Raw genomic sequence first — 19,189 nt, forward strand, 5'->3', positions numbered from 1 at the left:
GTCATTTCCATGGAAAGCCTAGATCTAAGGGAGGAAGGAAGGGCAGGTGCTTTGTTTGCAATAAGTTTGGCCACTATGCAAGGGAGTGTCCAAATAGAAGGGACACATCACATGATGATGATCACAATCATTCCAAGGGCAACTTCAACAACAACGATCAAAGGAATGGCAGGTCTAATGGCAAAGGAAAAAGGAATGCGGGACATCAAGGAAATGGTCGACCCTCCAAGAAATCAAGGAACTCTAGGTATGAAGAATCAAATGTTGTTAACAATAAGCAAAAAGAGTACTATCTTATATTAGCCCTCTCCATTGCCTCTCCTCCAGATACTTTGGGAAATTGATAGATTGATAGTGGTGCCTCAAGGCACTTCACCGGATACAAGGAAGCCCTCTCTAATCTGATAGAAAAGGATACAAACTTGGAGATCATCCTTGGAGACAATGCCACCTATCCTGTGAAGGGAGTAGGGAATGTTACCCTTCAATTGAATCAAGGTAACACTATTCATTTGCAAGAAGTACTATATGTACCTAATCTCAAGAAGAACCTAGTGTCCATTTCAGCCATGGAGGACAAAGGATTCAAGGTGGCATTCATCGATGGAAAGGTACATGTTTGGAAAAGAAATTTTAAAGATGCTTTTACTCTTGGGTTCAAGGTTGACACTTTGTATCAAGTTGGAGGAAGTCCATTGGGAGCCATGTCTTGCGACACATCTCTACAATCTGAACTATGGCACCGGAGGTTTGCCCATCTTCATTATAAGGCCCTACCCAATGTGAGACAGATGGTGACAGGTATGCCCGAGTTCAAAGTAGAGCATGAAGGTGTATGTCCGGGATGTGCCAAAGGAAAAATTACAAGGGGACCATTCCCCTCAAGTAATAGCAAGACCACAGATATATTGCAATTGATCCACTCTGACATATCTGGTATGATGCCCGTAAACTCCTTGGGAGGATACTTATATTATCTCACCTTTACGGATGATTATTATCGCAAGACATGGGTCTACTTCTTGAAGAAGAAGGATGAAGTGTTCACCTGGTTCCGACACTTCAAAGCCTTGATCGAAAACCAATCCAAAAAGAAAATCAAGACACTGAGGACTGATAATGGGACCGAGTATGAATCCAATGAATTCTAAGATTATTGCAGACAAGTTGGCATTAAGAGGGATACTACAACACCATACACTCCTGAGCAGAATGGTGTGGCTAAAAGGAAGAATCGCTCTATTGTAGAAGCAGTTCGTGCCATGCTTCATGATCAAAGCCTTCCGAAGTTCATATGGGCTGAAGCTGCAAATACCGCCGTGTATGTTCAAAACCAATGCCCTCATCAAACATTGGACTCCAAGACTCTCGAAGAAATGTTCGTTGGTAAGAAACCCAATGTCTCTCATTTTAGAATTTTTTGAAGTCCCATATATTTTCGTGTGTCGAAAGAGAAAAGAAGCAAATTGGGTGCATCTGGGAAGAAAGGAATCTTTGTAGGCTATAGTGAAAATTCTAAGGGATATAGAATTTATGTGGTTGGTCAAAAGGAAGTTGAGATAAGTCATGATGTCACCTTCGACGAAGATATGGCCCTCAAGAAGATCAACAGCCTTGTTATCCTAAGGAAGGACAAACAAGTTGACACCAGAATCAGGGTGCAAAAGAAGATGAAACGATGCCTGATGTTGATGAACCTATGGACCCTATTGATCCTCCTCCTCATGAGCCCTCCTCCTCCAAAAGGAGACCCTCATGGCTTAGTGGGACTCTCGAAGATGTCGAGAGACACAATGCACCAAGGGGGACTTTCCGTGAAAGCAAGAAGCCAAACAAGTATCAAGGATATTTGACCGCCATGAGCATTATCATTCAAAATGAGCCTTCATCATTCGAAGAAGCCATGAAGCATAAAGTATGGAAGGATGCTATGAATGAAAAATACGAGTCAATTATGAAGAATGATGTCTGGGATGTGGTCCCTAGACCCCAGGACAAATCGGTTGTCACCTCTAAGTGGCTCTACAAAATCAAGCGTGGAGCTTATGGAAGTGCTGAAAAGTTCAAGGCTCGCTTTGTTGCTCAAGGCTTCTCTCAAAAGGAAGATGTAAATTACGATGAGATATTTGCACCTGTTGCCCGATACACCACCATTCGCTCAATCATAGCCCTTGCTGCCTCGCAAGGATGGAACCTACATCAGATGGATGTTAAGACTGCTTTCTTGCATGGTTCAATCAAAGAGGAAGTCTATGTGGAACAACCCGAGGGGTTTGAGGTTCATGATCGCAAATCTCATGTATGAAGGTTGAATAAAGCTCTCTATGGATTGAAGCAAGCACCTCGGGCTTGGTATGAGAGGATCGATAGTTATCTGATGAAGCTGGGATTCACTAGAAGTGAAATCGATCCAAACCTTTATATTAAAGTTGAAAATAATAAACCTCTCATTCTGGAACTTTATGTGGACGACCTCTTTCTGACAAGTGCAGACTCTCTCATTCACAAATGTAAGAGGGATTTGGCTTCTGAATTGGGATTGAAGGACCTAGGATCGATGCACTATTTCCTAGGGTTGGAGGTTTGGCAAAAGCCAAGTGAAATTTTCCTCTCTCAAGGAAAATATGTTGTGAAGATATTGGAAAGATTTGGGATGGTGGACTACAAGCCTGTGACTACTCCGATGGAACTTAACTTTAAGAAGTTATGTGGTAGTGCTGCTAGACCTGAATTGGGAAATGCTTCTGAGTATCATCAACTCATAGGAGCACTGATGTTCTTGGTGAACTCCCGTCCGGACATATGTTTTGCAGTTAACACATTGAGCAAATATATGTTTGAGCCTCATCATATACATTGGATTGCTGCCAAGAATCTTCTGAGATATCTTCGGGGCACAATCACTCATGCACTGAGATACACTGTCGGAGATGTGAGGCTGCATGGTTATTCTGATGTTGATTGGGCTGGCAGTGTGGTGGATCACAAGAGCACTTCTGGGTGTTGTTTTTCTTTGGGTTCTGCTTCGATATCCTAGATGAGCAGGAAGCAAAAATCGATTGCCTTGAGCATCGCCGAGGCCGAATACATAGCTGCTAGTATGGCCTCCTGTGAAGCTGTCTAGTTGAGGAAGCTCTTCAATGAGCTGTTTGGACATGTGTTGGATACCACCGTGATCCTCTGCGACAACCAAAGTAGGATCTGATTATCAGAGAATCCTGTGTTTCGTGATCGCTCCAACCATATAGATATTAGGCACCACTTTATCCGACATATGGTACAACGAGGAGCAATAAGGCTCCATCACATTGGGACTGAAAAGTAGGTCGTCAATAATCTGACAAAGCCCTTAGGGAAGGTCAAGTTCTTGGCCTTCCAAGAACGAGTTGGAGTCATGAAGAGACCTTCTTATGAGCGTCATGTATGAGATGGACATTGAGTTCTCGAAGCTTCGAGGGGCTTGGGGTACTTCTTGGAGCAATGAGCAACCATAGGGTGAGTGGTTCAGCCTTCCCCTAGTGGTTTGTTGTTTACAATGTGAGTGGTTCAGCCTTCCCCTGCGATACCCCTTGGCAACATATAGGCAGGATGGGTGGTTCATCCTTCTCCTGCAAAGACATCCTACCGATGCAATTTGGGACTCATGGGAAGTACCTCACATTTGGCCAATGAGTAGGGAAATGAGGATAGGGACCATAGTACTACCGATGGCGCATCGTGTATTACCGTACTCCCTATGCTAGGATGACCGATATTGATTTGGTATCAACTGGAACTGACTTCGGGTCAGTAAGAGTGGTATGAGACACTCTTTTGATAGGAACAGACTTCGGGTCAGTAAGAGTGGTATGACACACTCTCCTTTGGTTAGGACTGACTTCGGGTCAGTAGAGAATGGTATGATACATTCTCGATCACTTCTTTTTCTTCTTCATAGTTCAGCAAAGTAGAACAAAGCAGTGCAGAGCAGTGCATTAATGGCAGAGATAGTACAGATTGGCAGATGGATTAGCAGATGGAGTTCTCCCTAGTTGAGAGGGAGTGTTAAAATTAGCAACTAGGGCCAAACTCCACATGGGTCATCTTATTTATGACAGCTGATATTTTTTTCGAATTCCTCTCTCCGAGAGGTGTAGGATTGATCTAAAGATCATCTGATTCTGACATGTACAAATGAAGTTATGAATTTATTTTGATTATGGTCAAATTGTCAAGGTCGGCCAGCAAACTTATGTAGGCTCAAAAGCACAATAGTCACGTCTATTCATCCTCAACGTTGCATATAAATAGAAGTTGACTTAGCCTCATTTGGACACACTCATCTTCACACTTCTCTCTCTCTCTCCTTATTAATTGGGTACGGATTTTGGGCCTCTCTCTCTCCACACATCCGAAATTTTGGGAGGCCGAAATTTCAGGAGAGCGAAATTTCAGGAGGCCAAAATTTCAGGAACCAGATTTCTGGATAATTTGACCCAACGTTGACTGTAGCTAGGGCTGACTGCAAGTGGGCTTGTTAAAATTGGCAACTAGGGCCAAACTCCATGTGGGTCATCTCATTTATGGAAACTGATATCTTTCCCAGATTCCTCTTGTCGAGAGGTGTAGGATTGATCTAAAGATCATCCGATTCCGACAAGTATTTATGGAGATATGAATTTATTTGTATTTACTTGACAAATTGTCAAAGTCTGCCAGCAATTAAATGTGTGGCACAATATAAATACAAGTGAGGTTGATTCATTTTATCATCATCTCATCTCGCTCATTCTTCTCTCTCTCTCCTTAGCTTTTGGTTATACAAGGAGCAACTCACACATGGGAAGGAGGACGCAGTAGGGCAAGGAGGACGCAAAAAGGAGGACGCGGAAGCTATTGAAGGTCTCTTTGACCAGCGTTGACCAAGTGTTGACCTTAGAAGAGTGCGGTTTTGGTGTGGATGCCTCTCCTAGGCAGGCCGCAGTTTTTTGCACGAAAATCAAGGCAATCCGACCACAAGTTTGACCAGTGTTGACTGCCCTAGTTTGGGGCAGCATGTTGACTTCAGTCAACTGCAATTTGACTGTGTATTTGCGGTTGTTTAAGGGTTGATTCTGCGAAGACTAGTTGACCGGGAAATTGACCAAGCACATTGGAGGTCAATTTCATCCCGTTTGACTAAGTTTGTTGTTGTTGATTTAGGGTTTGCTGCTGCTAATATAAAATTTTAGAATTCTAATTTTGTACTATTTCTCTCTGCTGAACTATTGAAGAAAAAAGAAGATTTGATCAAAGGGTTTAACCAGATTGGGGTTTGTCCCTGGCTAGCCGCCACATCTTGTGTCTCTTGTCTTAGCTTGTTTTCTGTTGATCGTTTAATGTTCTATCTGCTTTAAGCATAGAACATATCATAATTCAACATGGTATCAACGCTGAGGTGAAGACAAAGCCCAAGCAAGAGCAAGTACAAGAGCAAGAGCCGAAGGTTGGCAAGGCTATCCTAAAAACTACATGGGATCCTCAACACTCTTCTCCGTCAAAGACAAGCTCCGTGAGAAGTTTGACTATCACGGATGGAAGATGTCACTCGATCTGACTTTAGAAGATCAGGAAGTGTTGGACCATGTGGGAGGTAATATTGTTGCGCCTCCATCAAATGCATCCGTTGCTTCCAGAAGCAAGTGGACCAAGGGAGAAGTCAAAGCAAAGAAGATCATCCAGGACTCTATCGACAAGCTCCTAGTGGCCTATATGAGCTGACCACCTCCAAGGAAATCAATGATAGACTGGTGAGTTTATTTAAAGTTAATGATGCAAATCAAGTTTTGTTCCTTAGAAATACGCTGAAGGAAATTAAGAAGGGCAAAGATGAGAGTATGCAAGCATATTTCTTAAGGATCAGCGAGATCAATAATGATCTCCTATCTATCGGGGAAGTAGGTCCTGACAGGGAAATGACTATCACAACTCTTGGAGGACTGCCCCCTGAATGGTATATATTCAGGACTACTCTTCTCAATAATAATGTCATCCCAAGATTTGTTGAATTGATGGCTAGATGTATTCAAGAAGAAACAAGGATGGAAAAGCAAGAAATGCCCGCACTTAAAGGCAATCCCTCTGCCTTTTCTTCTCATGCTAAATTTAGAAACCATTATGGGGCTAAATCCAAAAGAAAGGCCGGACTGAAAGGTGGAAGAAAAGGACAATGTTACCATTGCAACAAAATGGGCCACTATGCGAGGGAGTGCCTTGATAAAAGAGACTCACACCATGACGATGATCAAATCGCAAAGGTAAAAGAAATTTTGGAAATCCAGGAAGAGGACAACCCTTCAAGAAGGCAAGAAACTCCAGGTATGAATCTAACGTTGTTAACAATAAGCAAGATGAATATTGTCTACCAGCGGCCCTCTCTACTACTGCTCCCCCAAACTCGCTAAGAAATTGGCTTATTGATAGTCATGCATCAAGGCACTTCACTGGTTACAAAGAAGCTCTCTCTAATCTGATTGAGAAGGAGACCAACCTGGAAATTGTCCTTGGGGACAATGCAAAATATCCCGTGAAAGGCGTAGGGAATGTCACTCTTCAATTGAATCAAGGTAATACAATTCATTTCCAAGAAGTCCTATATGTACTCGATCTCAAAAAGAAACTATTGTTCGTTTCGACAATGGAAAACAAAGGCTACAAGGTGACCTTCATCGATGGCAAGGTACGTGTATGGAAAAAGAATTTTAAAGAAGCTTTCACTCTTGGGTTTCGAGTCGATTCACTATATCCGGTCGGAGGAAGTCCGCTGGGTGTCATGTCTTGTGACACATCACTTCAGTCCGAACTATGGCATTAGAGGTTTTCTCACCTTCATTATAAAGCTCTACCCAATCCAAGACAAATGGTGATAGGGATGCCCAAGTTCCAAGTAGAGAAAGAAGGTGTATGTCCTTGAAGGGAAGCTAAAAAGGGGACCATTCCCCTCAAGCCAAAGCAAGACCTCTAATATATTGTAGTTGGTTCACTCAGACATATCTGGTATGATGCCTGTGAACTCCTTGGGAGGATATTTATATTACCTCACTTTTACAGATGATTATTCTCGCAAGACTTGGATATACTTCTTGAAAAAGAAGGATGAAGTGTTCACTTGGTTTCGTCACTTCAAAGCCTTGATCGAGAATCAAACTGAAAAGAAGATCAAGATCTTAAGGACTGATAATGGGACTGAGTATGAATCCAATGAGTTCCATGACTTTTGCAAAGAGGCTAGCATTAAGAGGGAGACTACAACACCATATACTCCTGAGCAGAATGGTGTGGCGGAAAGGAAGAATCGTACGATTGTGGAAGCTGTCTGTGCTATGCTCCATGATCAAAGACTTTCGAAGTTTCTATGGGCCAAAGCTGCGAATACCGCCATATATGTGCAAAACCGATGCCCTCATCAAGCATTGGGTTCGAAGACTCCCGAAGAGATGTTCACTGGTAAGAAACCTGACGTATCTCATTTTAGAATTTTTGGAAGTCCTGTATATTTTCATGTGCAGAAAGAGAAAAGGAATAAATTGGGTTCATCTGGAAAGAAAGGAATCTTCGTGGGCTATAGCAAAAATACTAATGGCTACAGAATCTATGTGCCTGGTCAAAGGGAAATCGAGATTAGCCATGATGTCACCTTTGATGAAAATATGGCTCTTAGCAAAGTTGACAAATCTTCCTACTCAAAGGGGATCTAAAGAAGCTAACCCCAGGGAACCGAAGGAAAAGGAAGATGAGACGATGCACGATGTGGAAGAACCTTTGGATCCTATTGATCCCCCTCCGCAAGAGCCTTCCTCTTCTACGAAAAGGCCTTCATGGCTTAGGGGGACACTTGATGATGCTGCAGAACATATTGCACCCAGAGGGACTTTCCAAGAAAGTAAGAAGCCGGCCAGGTATCAAGGATACTTGACCATCATGAGCATGATCATCCAAAATGAGCCTTCATCATTTGCAGAAGTTGTCAAGCACCAAGTATGGAAGGATGTTATGACTGAGGAATATGAGTCCATCATGAAAAACGATGTATGGGATGTGGTCCCCAGACCCCAATACAAAGCAATTGTCACCTTGAAATGGCTTTACAAGATAATGCATGCAGTTGATGGAAGTGCTGAAAAGTATGAGGCTCGTTTTGTCGCTCGTGGCTTCTCTCAGAAGGAAGGAATAGACTATGATGAGATATTTGAACCTATTGCCCGATATACCCCCATTCGCTCAATCATAGCCCTTGTTGCTTCACAAGGATGGAACCTACATCAGATGGATGTCAAGACCGCGTTCTTGCATGGCTCGATCAAAGAGGAAATCTATGTGGAACAACCCGTAGGATTTGAGATTCATGATCGGGAATCTCACGTGTGCAGGTTGAAGAAAGCCCTCTATGGGCTGAAACAGGGACCCCGAGCGTGGTATGATAGGATCGATAGTTACCTGATGAAGCTGGGATTCACTAGCAGTGAAGCCGACCCTAACCTTTACTTTAAGGTTGAAGATGACAAACCTCTCATACTGGTGTTGTACGTTGACGACAAATTTCTAACAGGTGCAAACCCTCTCATTCTCAAATGTAAGAGGGAGTTGGCTTCCGAGTTCGAAATGAAAGACCTAGGACTGATGCACTACTTCCTAGAACTAGAAGTCTGGCAGAAACCAGAAGACCTAGGACTGATGCACTACTTCCTAAGACTGGAAGTCTGGCAGAAACCAGAAAGACCTAGGACTGATGCACTACTTCCTAGGACTGGAAGTCTGGTAGAAACCAAGGGAGATTTTCCTATCTCAAGGAAAATATGTGGTGAAAATATTGGAGAGAATCGGTATGGTGGACTGCAAGCCCATGACTACCCTAATGGAGCTTGACTTCAAGAAGTTAAGCGGTAGTGCGGCAGGACCTGTTTTACGAAATGCTACCAAGTCTCGTCAACTTCTCAGAGCATTGATGTTCTTGGTGAACTCTCGTCCAGATATATGCTTTGCAGTCAACACATTGAGTCAACATATGGTTGAGCCTCACCACACACATTTGATTGGTGCCAAGAATCTGTTGAGATATCTTCGTGGCACAATCACTCATGGGTTGAGATACACTGCCGGAGATGTGTGACTACTTGGATATATTGACGCTAATTGGGCAAGCAGTGTGGTGGACAGAAAGAGCACTTCTGGGTGTTGTTTCTCTTTGGGATTTGCCTCGATATCCTAGATAAGCAGGAAGTAGAAGTCGATGGCTTTGTGCACCACCGAGGCAAAGTACATTGTTGCTAGTATGGCCTCTTGTGAGGCAGTCTAGTTGCGAAAGCTCTTCAGTGAGTTGTTTAGATTCACAATGAATACTACCGTGATCCTGTGTGACAACCAGAGTGAGATTCGTCTATCAGATAATCTCGTATTTCCTGATCGCTCCAAACACATCGATATCAGGTACCACTATATCCGAGATATGGTATAGCGGGCAGCAATAAGGCTCCAACATATCGGTACAGATGAACAGATCGCCGACATTTTGACGAAGCCCTTGGGAATGGTCAAATTCCTGACTTTCCGAGAACAACTTGGTGTCGTTGAGAAACCCTCTTATGAGGGTTGTGTATGATGCATATATTGAGCTCTGGGAGCTCCAGGGGGCGCAGGGTACTTCTTGGAGAGACATGCGACCACAGGGCGACTCACCATCCCCTGGTAGTACACTATGAACAGGGTGAAAGGTTCAACCTATGTTGCAGGAAACGTGGGGCAGAAGGGTGTTTCCGTACGGAAACGGATACGAAATGCTGACGCGTTTGGTACGGCCCTGAAACGTGTTTCAGGCCGTACTACCACGTTTCACGAAACTGAAACATGGCCAGTACGGCCTGAAATGCGTTTCAGGGCCGTACGACCCACGTTTCAGCATTTACTTGTGTTTTATTTTTTTATTTTATTTTTTAATTGTTTTCTAATCTATTCTTACGTTAGCCTAGTGACTTCTAGTTGCTTCCAAATGCCTGTCTAAAGTTATAAAAGTGAACTTTTGCCCTAGTGTTGATATGCAGTTCATGGTAATGTTAAATTCTTAAAGTAAAAGTGATATTCTCCTTTATTTTTCATTTTCATCATTTTACTTAAATTTTTAACATTACCATGAAATGACTCAGGATGTTTGAGAGTGGTTTCGCCCTCATTGGATTTCATATGGAGAAAGTAGAATTTTAGATCTCACTCAAAATCCAGCAGACTTATCTGTTTTTCAAGATTTCAAGATTGGGGGGATTGCAATGTTTCCATTGGATTTTATCATGTACTAGGGTATGGAACTTGTATTTAATCAAGAGAACCAAGCCCTCTATGCAGGGGAGACTCCTAATAATCAAGAGAATGTAGGGTACTAGGGTATGAAACTTGTATTTAATCAAGAGCATTAAGGTCGTTCGACTATGTAGGAGGAGACTCCCAATCAAGCACGAGACAAGAAATTAGAAATTTCTCGTGGCTGATTTTGGATATTTCTATTTTCATTATGTGATTATTTATGAGTAAATGTGATGCAAATTTACATACTTATAGTTTATGCATTGACAATTGATAGTTTTATCATAATGTAATAAATTAGAATGTATCATATATGCTTTATGATTGCACATATTTCTTAAATGTCCTAATATATATATATATTCGCGTTTCCCCGTTTCCAAAATTTGGGGAGGTCGCATTTCGTATCGCTTCCCGTTTCGGAAACTCGTACCCGTTTCCCCGTTTCGTGCAACCTTGGGTTCAACCTTCCCCTGTGACACCCCGTGGCGACTGTAGGACAGGATGATTAGTTCTCCTATGGGCCAAGATGATAGTTCTCCCGTGGCGACTGTAGGACAGGATGATTAGTTCTCTTGTGGGCTAAGATGATTAGTTGTGTCGTGGCGACTGTGGACAGGATGATCAGTTCTCTTGTGACGACTATTGGACAAGATGATTTGTTCTCCTATGGACAGGATGATTAGTTCTCCTATCGAGGCATCCTACCCATGCAGTCTGGGACTCATGGGACGTACCTCTCATCTGATCAATGAGTAGGGAAATGGGGTTTAGGGACCATTACTAGTACTATCAATGGACGCATCTTTGTATCTATCGTACTCCCTATGCTAGGATGACCTCCATCGATCTAGAATCAATGATACTGATCTGGGATCAGTGAGAGTGGTATGACACACTCTGACACTGACTTCGGGTCAGTGGAGGATGGTATATCCTCGATCATTTCTTCTTCTTCATAGTTCAGCAGAGCAGAGTTGAGCCAGCACCGCAAGACAATGCATTTGATGGCTGGGACAGTACCTACAGTCATACGAATTAGCAGATGGAGCTCTCCCTAGTTGAGAGGGAGTGTTAAAATTGACAACTAAGGCCAAACTCCATGTGGGTCATCTCTATGGCAGCTAATATTTTTTTTATATTCCTCTTGTCGAGAGATGTAGGATTGATCTAAAAATCATTCGATTCCAACAAATATTTATGGAGATATGAATTTATTTGTATTTACTTGACAAATTGTCAAGGTCGGCCAGCAGTTAAATGTGTGGCACACATGCCCAATGAATCATATAAACACAAGTGAGGTTGATTCATTTTATCATCATCTCATCTTACTCATTCTTCTCTCTCTCTCCTTAGCTTTGGGTTATACAAGGAGCAGCTCACACGTGGGAAGGAGGAGGACGTAGTAGGGCAAGGAGGATGCAGAAAGGAGAAAGCAGAAGCTGCTGAAGGTCTCTTTGACCAGCGTTGACCAAGCGTTGACCTTAGAAGATTGCAGTTTTGGTGTGGCTGCCTCTCCTAGGCAGGGCACAGTTTTTGGCACGAAAATCGAGGCAATCCGACCACAGGTTTAACCAGCGTTGGCTGCCCTAGTTTGGGGCAGCAGGTTGACTTCAGTCAATTGCAATTTGACTGTGTATTTGGGGTTGTTTAAGGGTTGATTCTTCAAGTTGTTCAAAGACTAGTTCACCAGAAAATTGACCAAGCATATTGGAGGTCAATTTCACCCCGTTTGACTAAGTTTGCTGTTGCTGATTTAGGGTTTGCCGCTGCTGATATAAAATTACAGAATTTTGATTTTGTATTATTTCTCTCTGCTGAACTATTGAAGATAAAAGAAGATTTGATCAAAGGGTTTCCCCGCATTGGGGTTTGTCCCTGGCTAGCCGCCACATCTTGTGTCTCTTGTCTTGGCTTGTTTTCTGTCGATCATTTAATGTTCTATCTGCTCTAAGCATAGAACATACCATAATTCAACAGGGTTGTTTGACCAGACTTTGACTGGGTTGAATTTGACTGTTTTGAGGGTTGTTTCATCTTGTTGTTTGGAGGTACCAAGGGCTGTTTTATCTTGTTGAATTTGACTGTTTTGAGGGCTGTTTTATCCTTGTTCCAACAGTTCTGGATTATTTATACCAGTCCTTATTTTTCATAAGCTGTGTAAGTGAGTCTGGAGGTTGCTAAGTTATTGACACTTTGTCCTTCTATACAAAAAGCTATAAAGAATACAACAATTGCTGTTCTGGAATATATGCGTAGTGAGCAACCAATTCATGAAGCTTGTTTTCATGATTGGAGAGGGACATTGAATATTTCATTAGGGAGAAGATAGTTTCCTGTCAAAAGATACAATAATGTCATCCTTCAAACTTTCAAAGTAATAATGTACGAAATGAACAATGTCAATTAGCAGTAGTTTATCATGATGTGGCTCAGTTTAGTTTTGTTAATGGAAAGGATGCTTCAGAAAAGGAGGCAAGAGTAGAAAAAGCAGGGCAAGATGACGGGAGGCAGCACATCACCAGCGAGGAGCATAAAATCTGATCTGGTTAGCATAAAGAATCAGAAGGAAAGTTTGTGCTGGCTCTACTATACAAGATATTAATATCCATTCCTTATGCCAAGTTGTTGTTGTGTGGGCTATTAAGAAGTTGTGATGGGTGAAACCACCCCCAAACTTTGCACAAAATTAAATACAGAGATAGACTTTTAGCAGATTTGGTTCTATGCTCAATATGGAGCTAAAACATATGCCAAGCCTAGAACTGGTATGAAAGCAAGTGATGATCAAGGTAGTGTATAGAGGATTTTCTCTTTCGATATGGATGCTAACTAAAGAGAAAAGTTTGACCGAGATACCTACTGAAAGTTACTAACAGGCATGCATAAAATTTCTTCCCTGCCCAATAACTTCCTATACCGGCAAACAAAGGATGGGAACTAACATTAGATCACCACGTATTTATGCCGAAGGTCTTGAACGGGCGCCAGTGCTGACCATTTGCCTGCCATTATTGGCACACATCGGTAGGTTCCTCCCTTCGGGTTCAATCTTCCTTCTAGTATTAGAAGATGACTAATGATTCGAGAGTGACTTCATATCGATGTAATTTCTATATATGTTATTACTGAATTTCGGTAGAGACAGAGCTAAAGTCCTCGGGTTTCCTTTCGAATGAAAGGAATAAGACATTCATTCGCACGTGAGCTAAGCGCTTTCTTCCGTGTGATTGGTGTTACCAGCTGCTGTAGCAGCTAACAATTATTGACCTGCATAGGCACCTTGAATGCCCAACTTATAGTCAAGGGGGTTTCTAATAATTTCCGGAGAAGAGACGCCGTTGGTTAGTTAGGTGTGAGCCATCTTTCCTTGCAGCTGCCTACTTCTGGAGAATACGATCCCAAGGTCGAAGTTAACTAGACTCAGATACATACCGATTTATTTGAACCTCCGAGTGTCTGTCCTCGTGAACTGAATGTATATTCGATATTTGATAGAACGCTGAGCCAGGTAGGGACATTAGAGACTCGTAGAGGCGAAAATGGAGTTCTCTCCTCGAAATAAATTGGATGGGGATGACAGCACTAAGTAAGATCTCATAGCATTGCCTACGAAGGAATTTATTCCAGACAGGGTCGGAATAAGCCACAGAGCTGAAGGGTTTAGAAATGGCTACCAATCTAGAAACACCACTTTAGAAACGTCTGCCAATCTAGAAACATTGCGTGGTGCAGTGAACGAAAGAATGGCAGATATACAGCTCTCTGGAAAATTTATGTCAGGGTGAGGCTCATGGACACCTTTTCGTTGTATTGCACTTAAATGACACATCACTCGGCTTCCCGTCCAAAAATTGAAAAGGAAAAATGGTTAAAAATACTGTCATGCACAATCAAACATTACAGAAAATATAACACAAAAATTCTCACATATACTAACAGGATATGTGACCCTGGGAGCTTTCAAACACAGCTAAGAAACGGCAAGCCCAAAAAAAAGGCTTTGCATGCAAATACAGAAATGCTAGCCTGCGTAATAACTCGGTTGAATCACTACATAAAGTAGACTTTTCATCTGTATAAAATATAAGTATGGATCACTGGTCACAAGGGCCATTTGAGAGCTCACGGTAGTATTATTGCACGAAAATTACACTTAGTACTACTAACATACTGTCCAAAACAAACCTTAAATTTTCTAGATCAAAAAAATAGAAATCCCCAAATTCCATCATCTGAATGTTTAGAAACAATTACTCAAATACCAGTAGCATGAGCCCTGACAGCATTCTTGCTCAATTAATTCAACAGTAAAGCATACACACGACCACTTTTAAAAATTTAAATAAGATACCTGCAAACTTTAAATATTGCTTGAAACAGAAATTCTGCTGCCTGATGCAAACTTTAAATTTTGCTTGAAACAGAAATTCTGTTGCTTGATTGATGGAGATTCTCCTGTTTGCGGCTTTTACTCTCTTGCCCTAATCATTTATATGTAGCATATGGGGTCCTCGAACTGTTGCTCCAGTCTCCACAAAGACTTTAAGGTTCAGTGTTGAATTAATTACAGGAGGTCCGTCAAGGTCCCGAAGGCTTCAATATCAGCACCGGAAGAACAAAAAAACCCTATGGTATGATATGTCGAGTACAGGTTTTTCTCTAATTTGGCGATCATGTCGAAAATTCAAGAGTCAAGAAACCAGGGCATGGCAGACTATCTAGCAAATTCAAAAAAATCAAAAAACCCAGGGCACGGCCTAGAAGAAGCCAAATGATTATGGAAGTACTAAAGTGAAATATGGAGCTTTTGAAAAGAAAACGAAGGCAGAGAGCGCACGAAAGGGGGCATCGTAGGAACATATCGAGCAAGTTTTGTGTAGCTTTGATTGACGGAATCAAGCGGCACGTGGGCCTTATGGGCCCGGACCGCATGAGGTACAAGTGCCTGGCCATTGTTATTTTATTTTTATTATTTTATATATAATTTTAAAATATTTTTTAAGAGTAAATATGGTTATTTAATTTATAAATGATATAGTTTTTTATGATTATTTTTAATTAAAATTAGGTGGGGATTTTTAAAAATTTTGATTTTAAATTTATTTAATTTGTAAAATTTGAGTGTTTTACGAGTTTTTGAGTGTATTAAATTTATTTATGCATTGAAAAATATATTTTAAACAACAATAAAATCATTTTTTATTTAAAATTATATTACCAAATTCCCATGAAAAAGACTAATTCATTTACAAAATAAACTAAAGCACTAAATATTTTTAAAATATAAATATAATTTCACATAATTATTTATATAAAAATTATATAAATGAATTAAAAAACTTAGTTGAATTAATTGAATTCACCACTAAAATACTTCCTTAAAGAGAAATCTTCCAATCATGAGTCAATTCTCTTAAATACTTTATCATTGAATTATAAATGATTAAATTATGTGTAAAATAAAGGATGATATCATTTATTTACTAGGATGTCTTTGCTTAAATTCTCGCACAACTATACAATAGCTAAAATAATCAATGGGGGCTTCTATCATTTACCATCCAAGATCAATGATGCTTCACTTTAGGTGTTGTTTTCACCTAATTATGCAATAAGGTTATATATGTTTAGCAAATCATGCATATACTATAAAACGGAATGTTGAAAATAATATAAAAGGAAACTCATTATCATTAAATGATATTTATTTCTTCTCAATTTTAAAAAATTATTTATTTATTAATTTATATTATTATAGATATTTATAATGTTTAAGTTGTTTATAAAATCATTAAATGTTGTTAATGTGGACGAAATAGTGCCCTTTGATACCAAACATTGTGCTATTTAAATATTGTTGGTGATATGAGCTTCATCACATGAATTCCTAGCTCATTTAATGGGATTATTATGGGAAATATGCTTTAATGGGATTATTATGGGAAATATGCATGCATTGAGTCTTGTAAATTTATTAAGTTAATATATATTAAATTATATAAAAAACAAGTGCTACATAATAAGGTAATGATGGCAGAGAACGTTAGGGTTTCACTATGTAACGTTGCAGTAGTCGCATTCAAGTTTAATCTTGCTCTTGGAGAGAAGGGTAGATGATTTTTATCACTTCGATGGGCGTGAGTGGAGGCAAAACAAGTTGCGGTAGCAACTTTGTTGGAGTTTCGTTTAGTTCAAAGCGACGAAGAAGATCAGGGGTCAGTCAACCTAACCATTTCTGATGTGGATTTGTACAATCTTGGTGTTTACAATGCAGATTTGAGTTGGCGTGGTGGTTTCACTACGGATTTGTGCAGTCATAGCCTTCTCTAAGCATCCTTATATAACTTGGATCTAGAGGTTTTCACCCTTGTGAGCAGAGATCTGAGTTGATTTGTCCATTATTCCATAGAGTGGCATCGTGATGACTAAATCCATGAGGATTAGAGTTGTCAGTTAGTTGAAAAGGCTCTTCAACCAAAGTTGGTGGAGGGAGGTGTACTACATATTTCTACAAAGGGGTATTTTTTTATTCATATAATAGATATGGTTGTGGATAGATCTGCAGGTACTCCTCACATTGCATATTCGTCATTTCTTTTCAAGGATGTATCAAAGAGCTACGGGAACATCAGCCCTATAGTTGCATTTGAGAAGGAGAACTTTTTCCAAACTTTTGCAAAAACTCCAGAGGGAAGGTCGGTACTCATTGGAGTTCGAGAGGATCTTTTAGTTCGTGATCTAAAATGGAAGATCAAAAAAAGATTAGGAATCCCAATGAAGTCTTAAAGTCTAATTTATGCAAGCATATCTTTGTATGAAGAATTTATATTACAAGACTACAACATCAAACATAGCTATAGCCAATCATTATAAATCAAAGGCTGAGAGGTGGAGCCTCAAGAACTACCCCCCCACATGATTCAACTTCTACTGCAAAAGGTCCAAGTTTGTTTAAGGATGCAATGCAAGGGAAAGTGGCCTCACTAGTTAGACAATCCCCAAATCTGACAATTTCAGGCCCTTACCTAGTTGATAAGATGGAGAAAGCTCCAGATTTGTCAATAAAATTGCCATAAATGAGTGGTATTTTCATTGTTCTTCAAGATAGAGCCATCATTTGTCGATTTAAGGGTTTTTGGCCTAAGTCTAAAGAATTACATCAATGGATCTACCTCAATTGGACTAAAAATTCTGATATTTACTTGTGCACGAAGGGATTTTTTGTGGTTTAATTCAACAATCATAAATATCTGGAATATGTCATAAATGAAGGACCATGGTTTTGGGGAAGGGTGGGTATCTTTGTAACTCCATGGTTTCCTAGTTTCAATGCCACAACAATGGTGGTTACGAAAATGTCGATATGTGCAAGGTTAGATAATCTCCCCGTCCCATTCTAGCATCACCAAGTCCTAGAAGGCATGGAAACTCATTGGGGAGATTTCTAAAGATGGATCTAGAAATAATGGACAAAGGTATCTTTACATTTGTCTGTATATATGTGGAGATAGACTTAAGCAAAGGATTACCGGAATGCATCCATTTGACTCACCAAAATTTCAAGTGGACCTAATGGTTAGATTTTGAATATACTACTTTTAGGTGTCAGATCTACCATCAGACGGGGAACTTGCAAAAGTAATGCACATGAACAAAACAAAGAACAAAGAAGAGACTGCAAAAGCCAAAGGGTTAGCAATTTCCCGATCTGCCTTCTTCTTCTAATGAAGATGAAGAAGAGTCAGTAACTACCAGAGGTACATAATCAGCAAGGTTCCCAAAAGGAGGAGGAAGAACAGAAGTAGAAGACCACTAGCTTAGCAGTGATCCAGGATGAGGGAAAGAGCAATGGTATAGAAACAACAAAGATCATAGTAGCAGAGCTGCAAAAGGCGGTCATGCACATTCAAAAGGAAGTAGGCGGCATAACGCAAATCCATACATCTAAGAGTTTGAACTCAAACAAGGAAGCTCCCCTAAAGGTGGAAGACAACCAATTAGAAATAGTATCAGTTGCTCCCAATCAAGGAGTTTGGTGAAAGGTGGAAAAAAAAGAAAGGAAAAAGGGGAAACTAACTTATTATTATCACACTTAGCCCCTACAATTTCATGCAATTATTATTATTTTTTCTCTTTTTGTGCATCAGCTGAAGGGATGATCTGATCGAATGCTTTTTGGGCATTTGCAAAATGTAATTTTGTTCTTTGGTTTTTAGGTTGAAGAAAATTATGATTTTTCTTCAAAAAAAAAGTGTTACATAGTAGCCAATCTTTATCGCTTAATTTAAATATAGCCAAATTAAAGTAAAAATATTGAATTCAAATTAGTGTTTTTTTTAAAGAAACAAATATTTTCTATTAAATTAAAGTGGAGTTCAGCTAGAACCAATACATTCAGCAATTTCAAGATTAGTATCCTCCAAAATATATATGTCCAAAGCTCAGAAGTTATCAAAGATGTTTGTCCTAGCTTTCTTACAACATTTGGCTTATATGCCCGCCAAAAGATGCCATTAAACAACACATATTTACAAACTAAAAAAAAAACTATGTATATTAACTAACTAATGCATATAGAAACTAATTGACATCTTTGTTTGGAGCTTGATGTTCCATTTCCTCCATCTCTGCCGCTGAAACCTCCTCTCGCTAAACAACACCCTTTGCTTGTTGTTTGCTTCCTCCATCTATGTCGCTTCTGGCTAAACTGCATCCTCAGGTTCATCCTAAGGCACCACATAATGAATTTCTGGAGAGGACGCTCCCATATCGCCTCTAACTTGCACATTAACACCATCTTCCCCGACACCAAACACTTGTTTCAAGACAGACACTACTGCAGTTTCAACTTTATCCTTTGCACTCTCAAACT

At 40.3% G+C, this 19,189-nt stretch overlaps 1 pseudogene across 1 annotated transcript in view; it reads right to left on the reverse strand.

Moving 5' to 3' along the window:
• Positions 1-15,160, reverse strand: part of LOC149230460 (transcription elongation factor SPT6-like) — a 264,092-nt pseudogene extending 248,932 nt beyond the window's left edge. Inside the window, exon 1 of the transcript XR_016248009.1 lies at positions 14,669-15,160. The product of XR_016248009.1 is annotated as a transcription elongation factor SPT6-like (transcript). The remainder of the gene's footprint in view (positions 1-14,668) is intronic.
• Positions 15,161-19,189: the final 4,029 nt, after the last annotated feature.

This window comes from Pinus tabuliformis, chromosome J (assembly GCF_031772625.1).
Source record: "Pinus tabuliformis cultivar Carrire ecotype Pingquan chromosome J, CPIR1, whole genome shotgun sequence".
NCBI classification, from domain to species: domain Eukaryota; kingdom Viridiplantae; phylum Streptophyta; class Pinopsida; order Pinales; family Pinaceae; genus Pinus; species Pinus tabuliformis.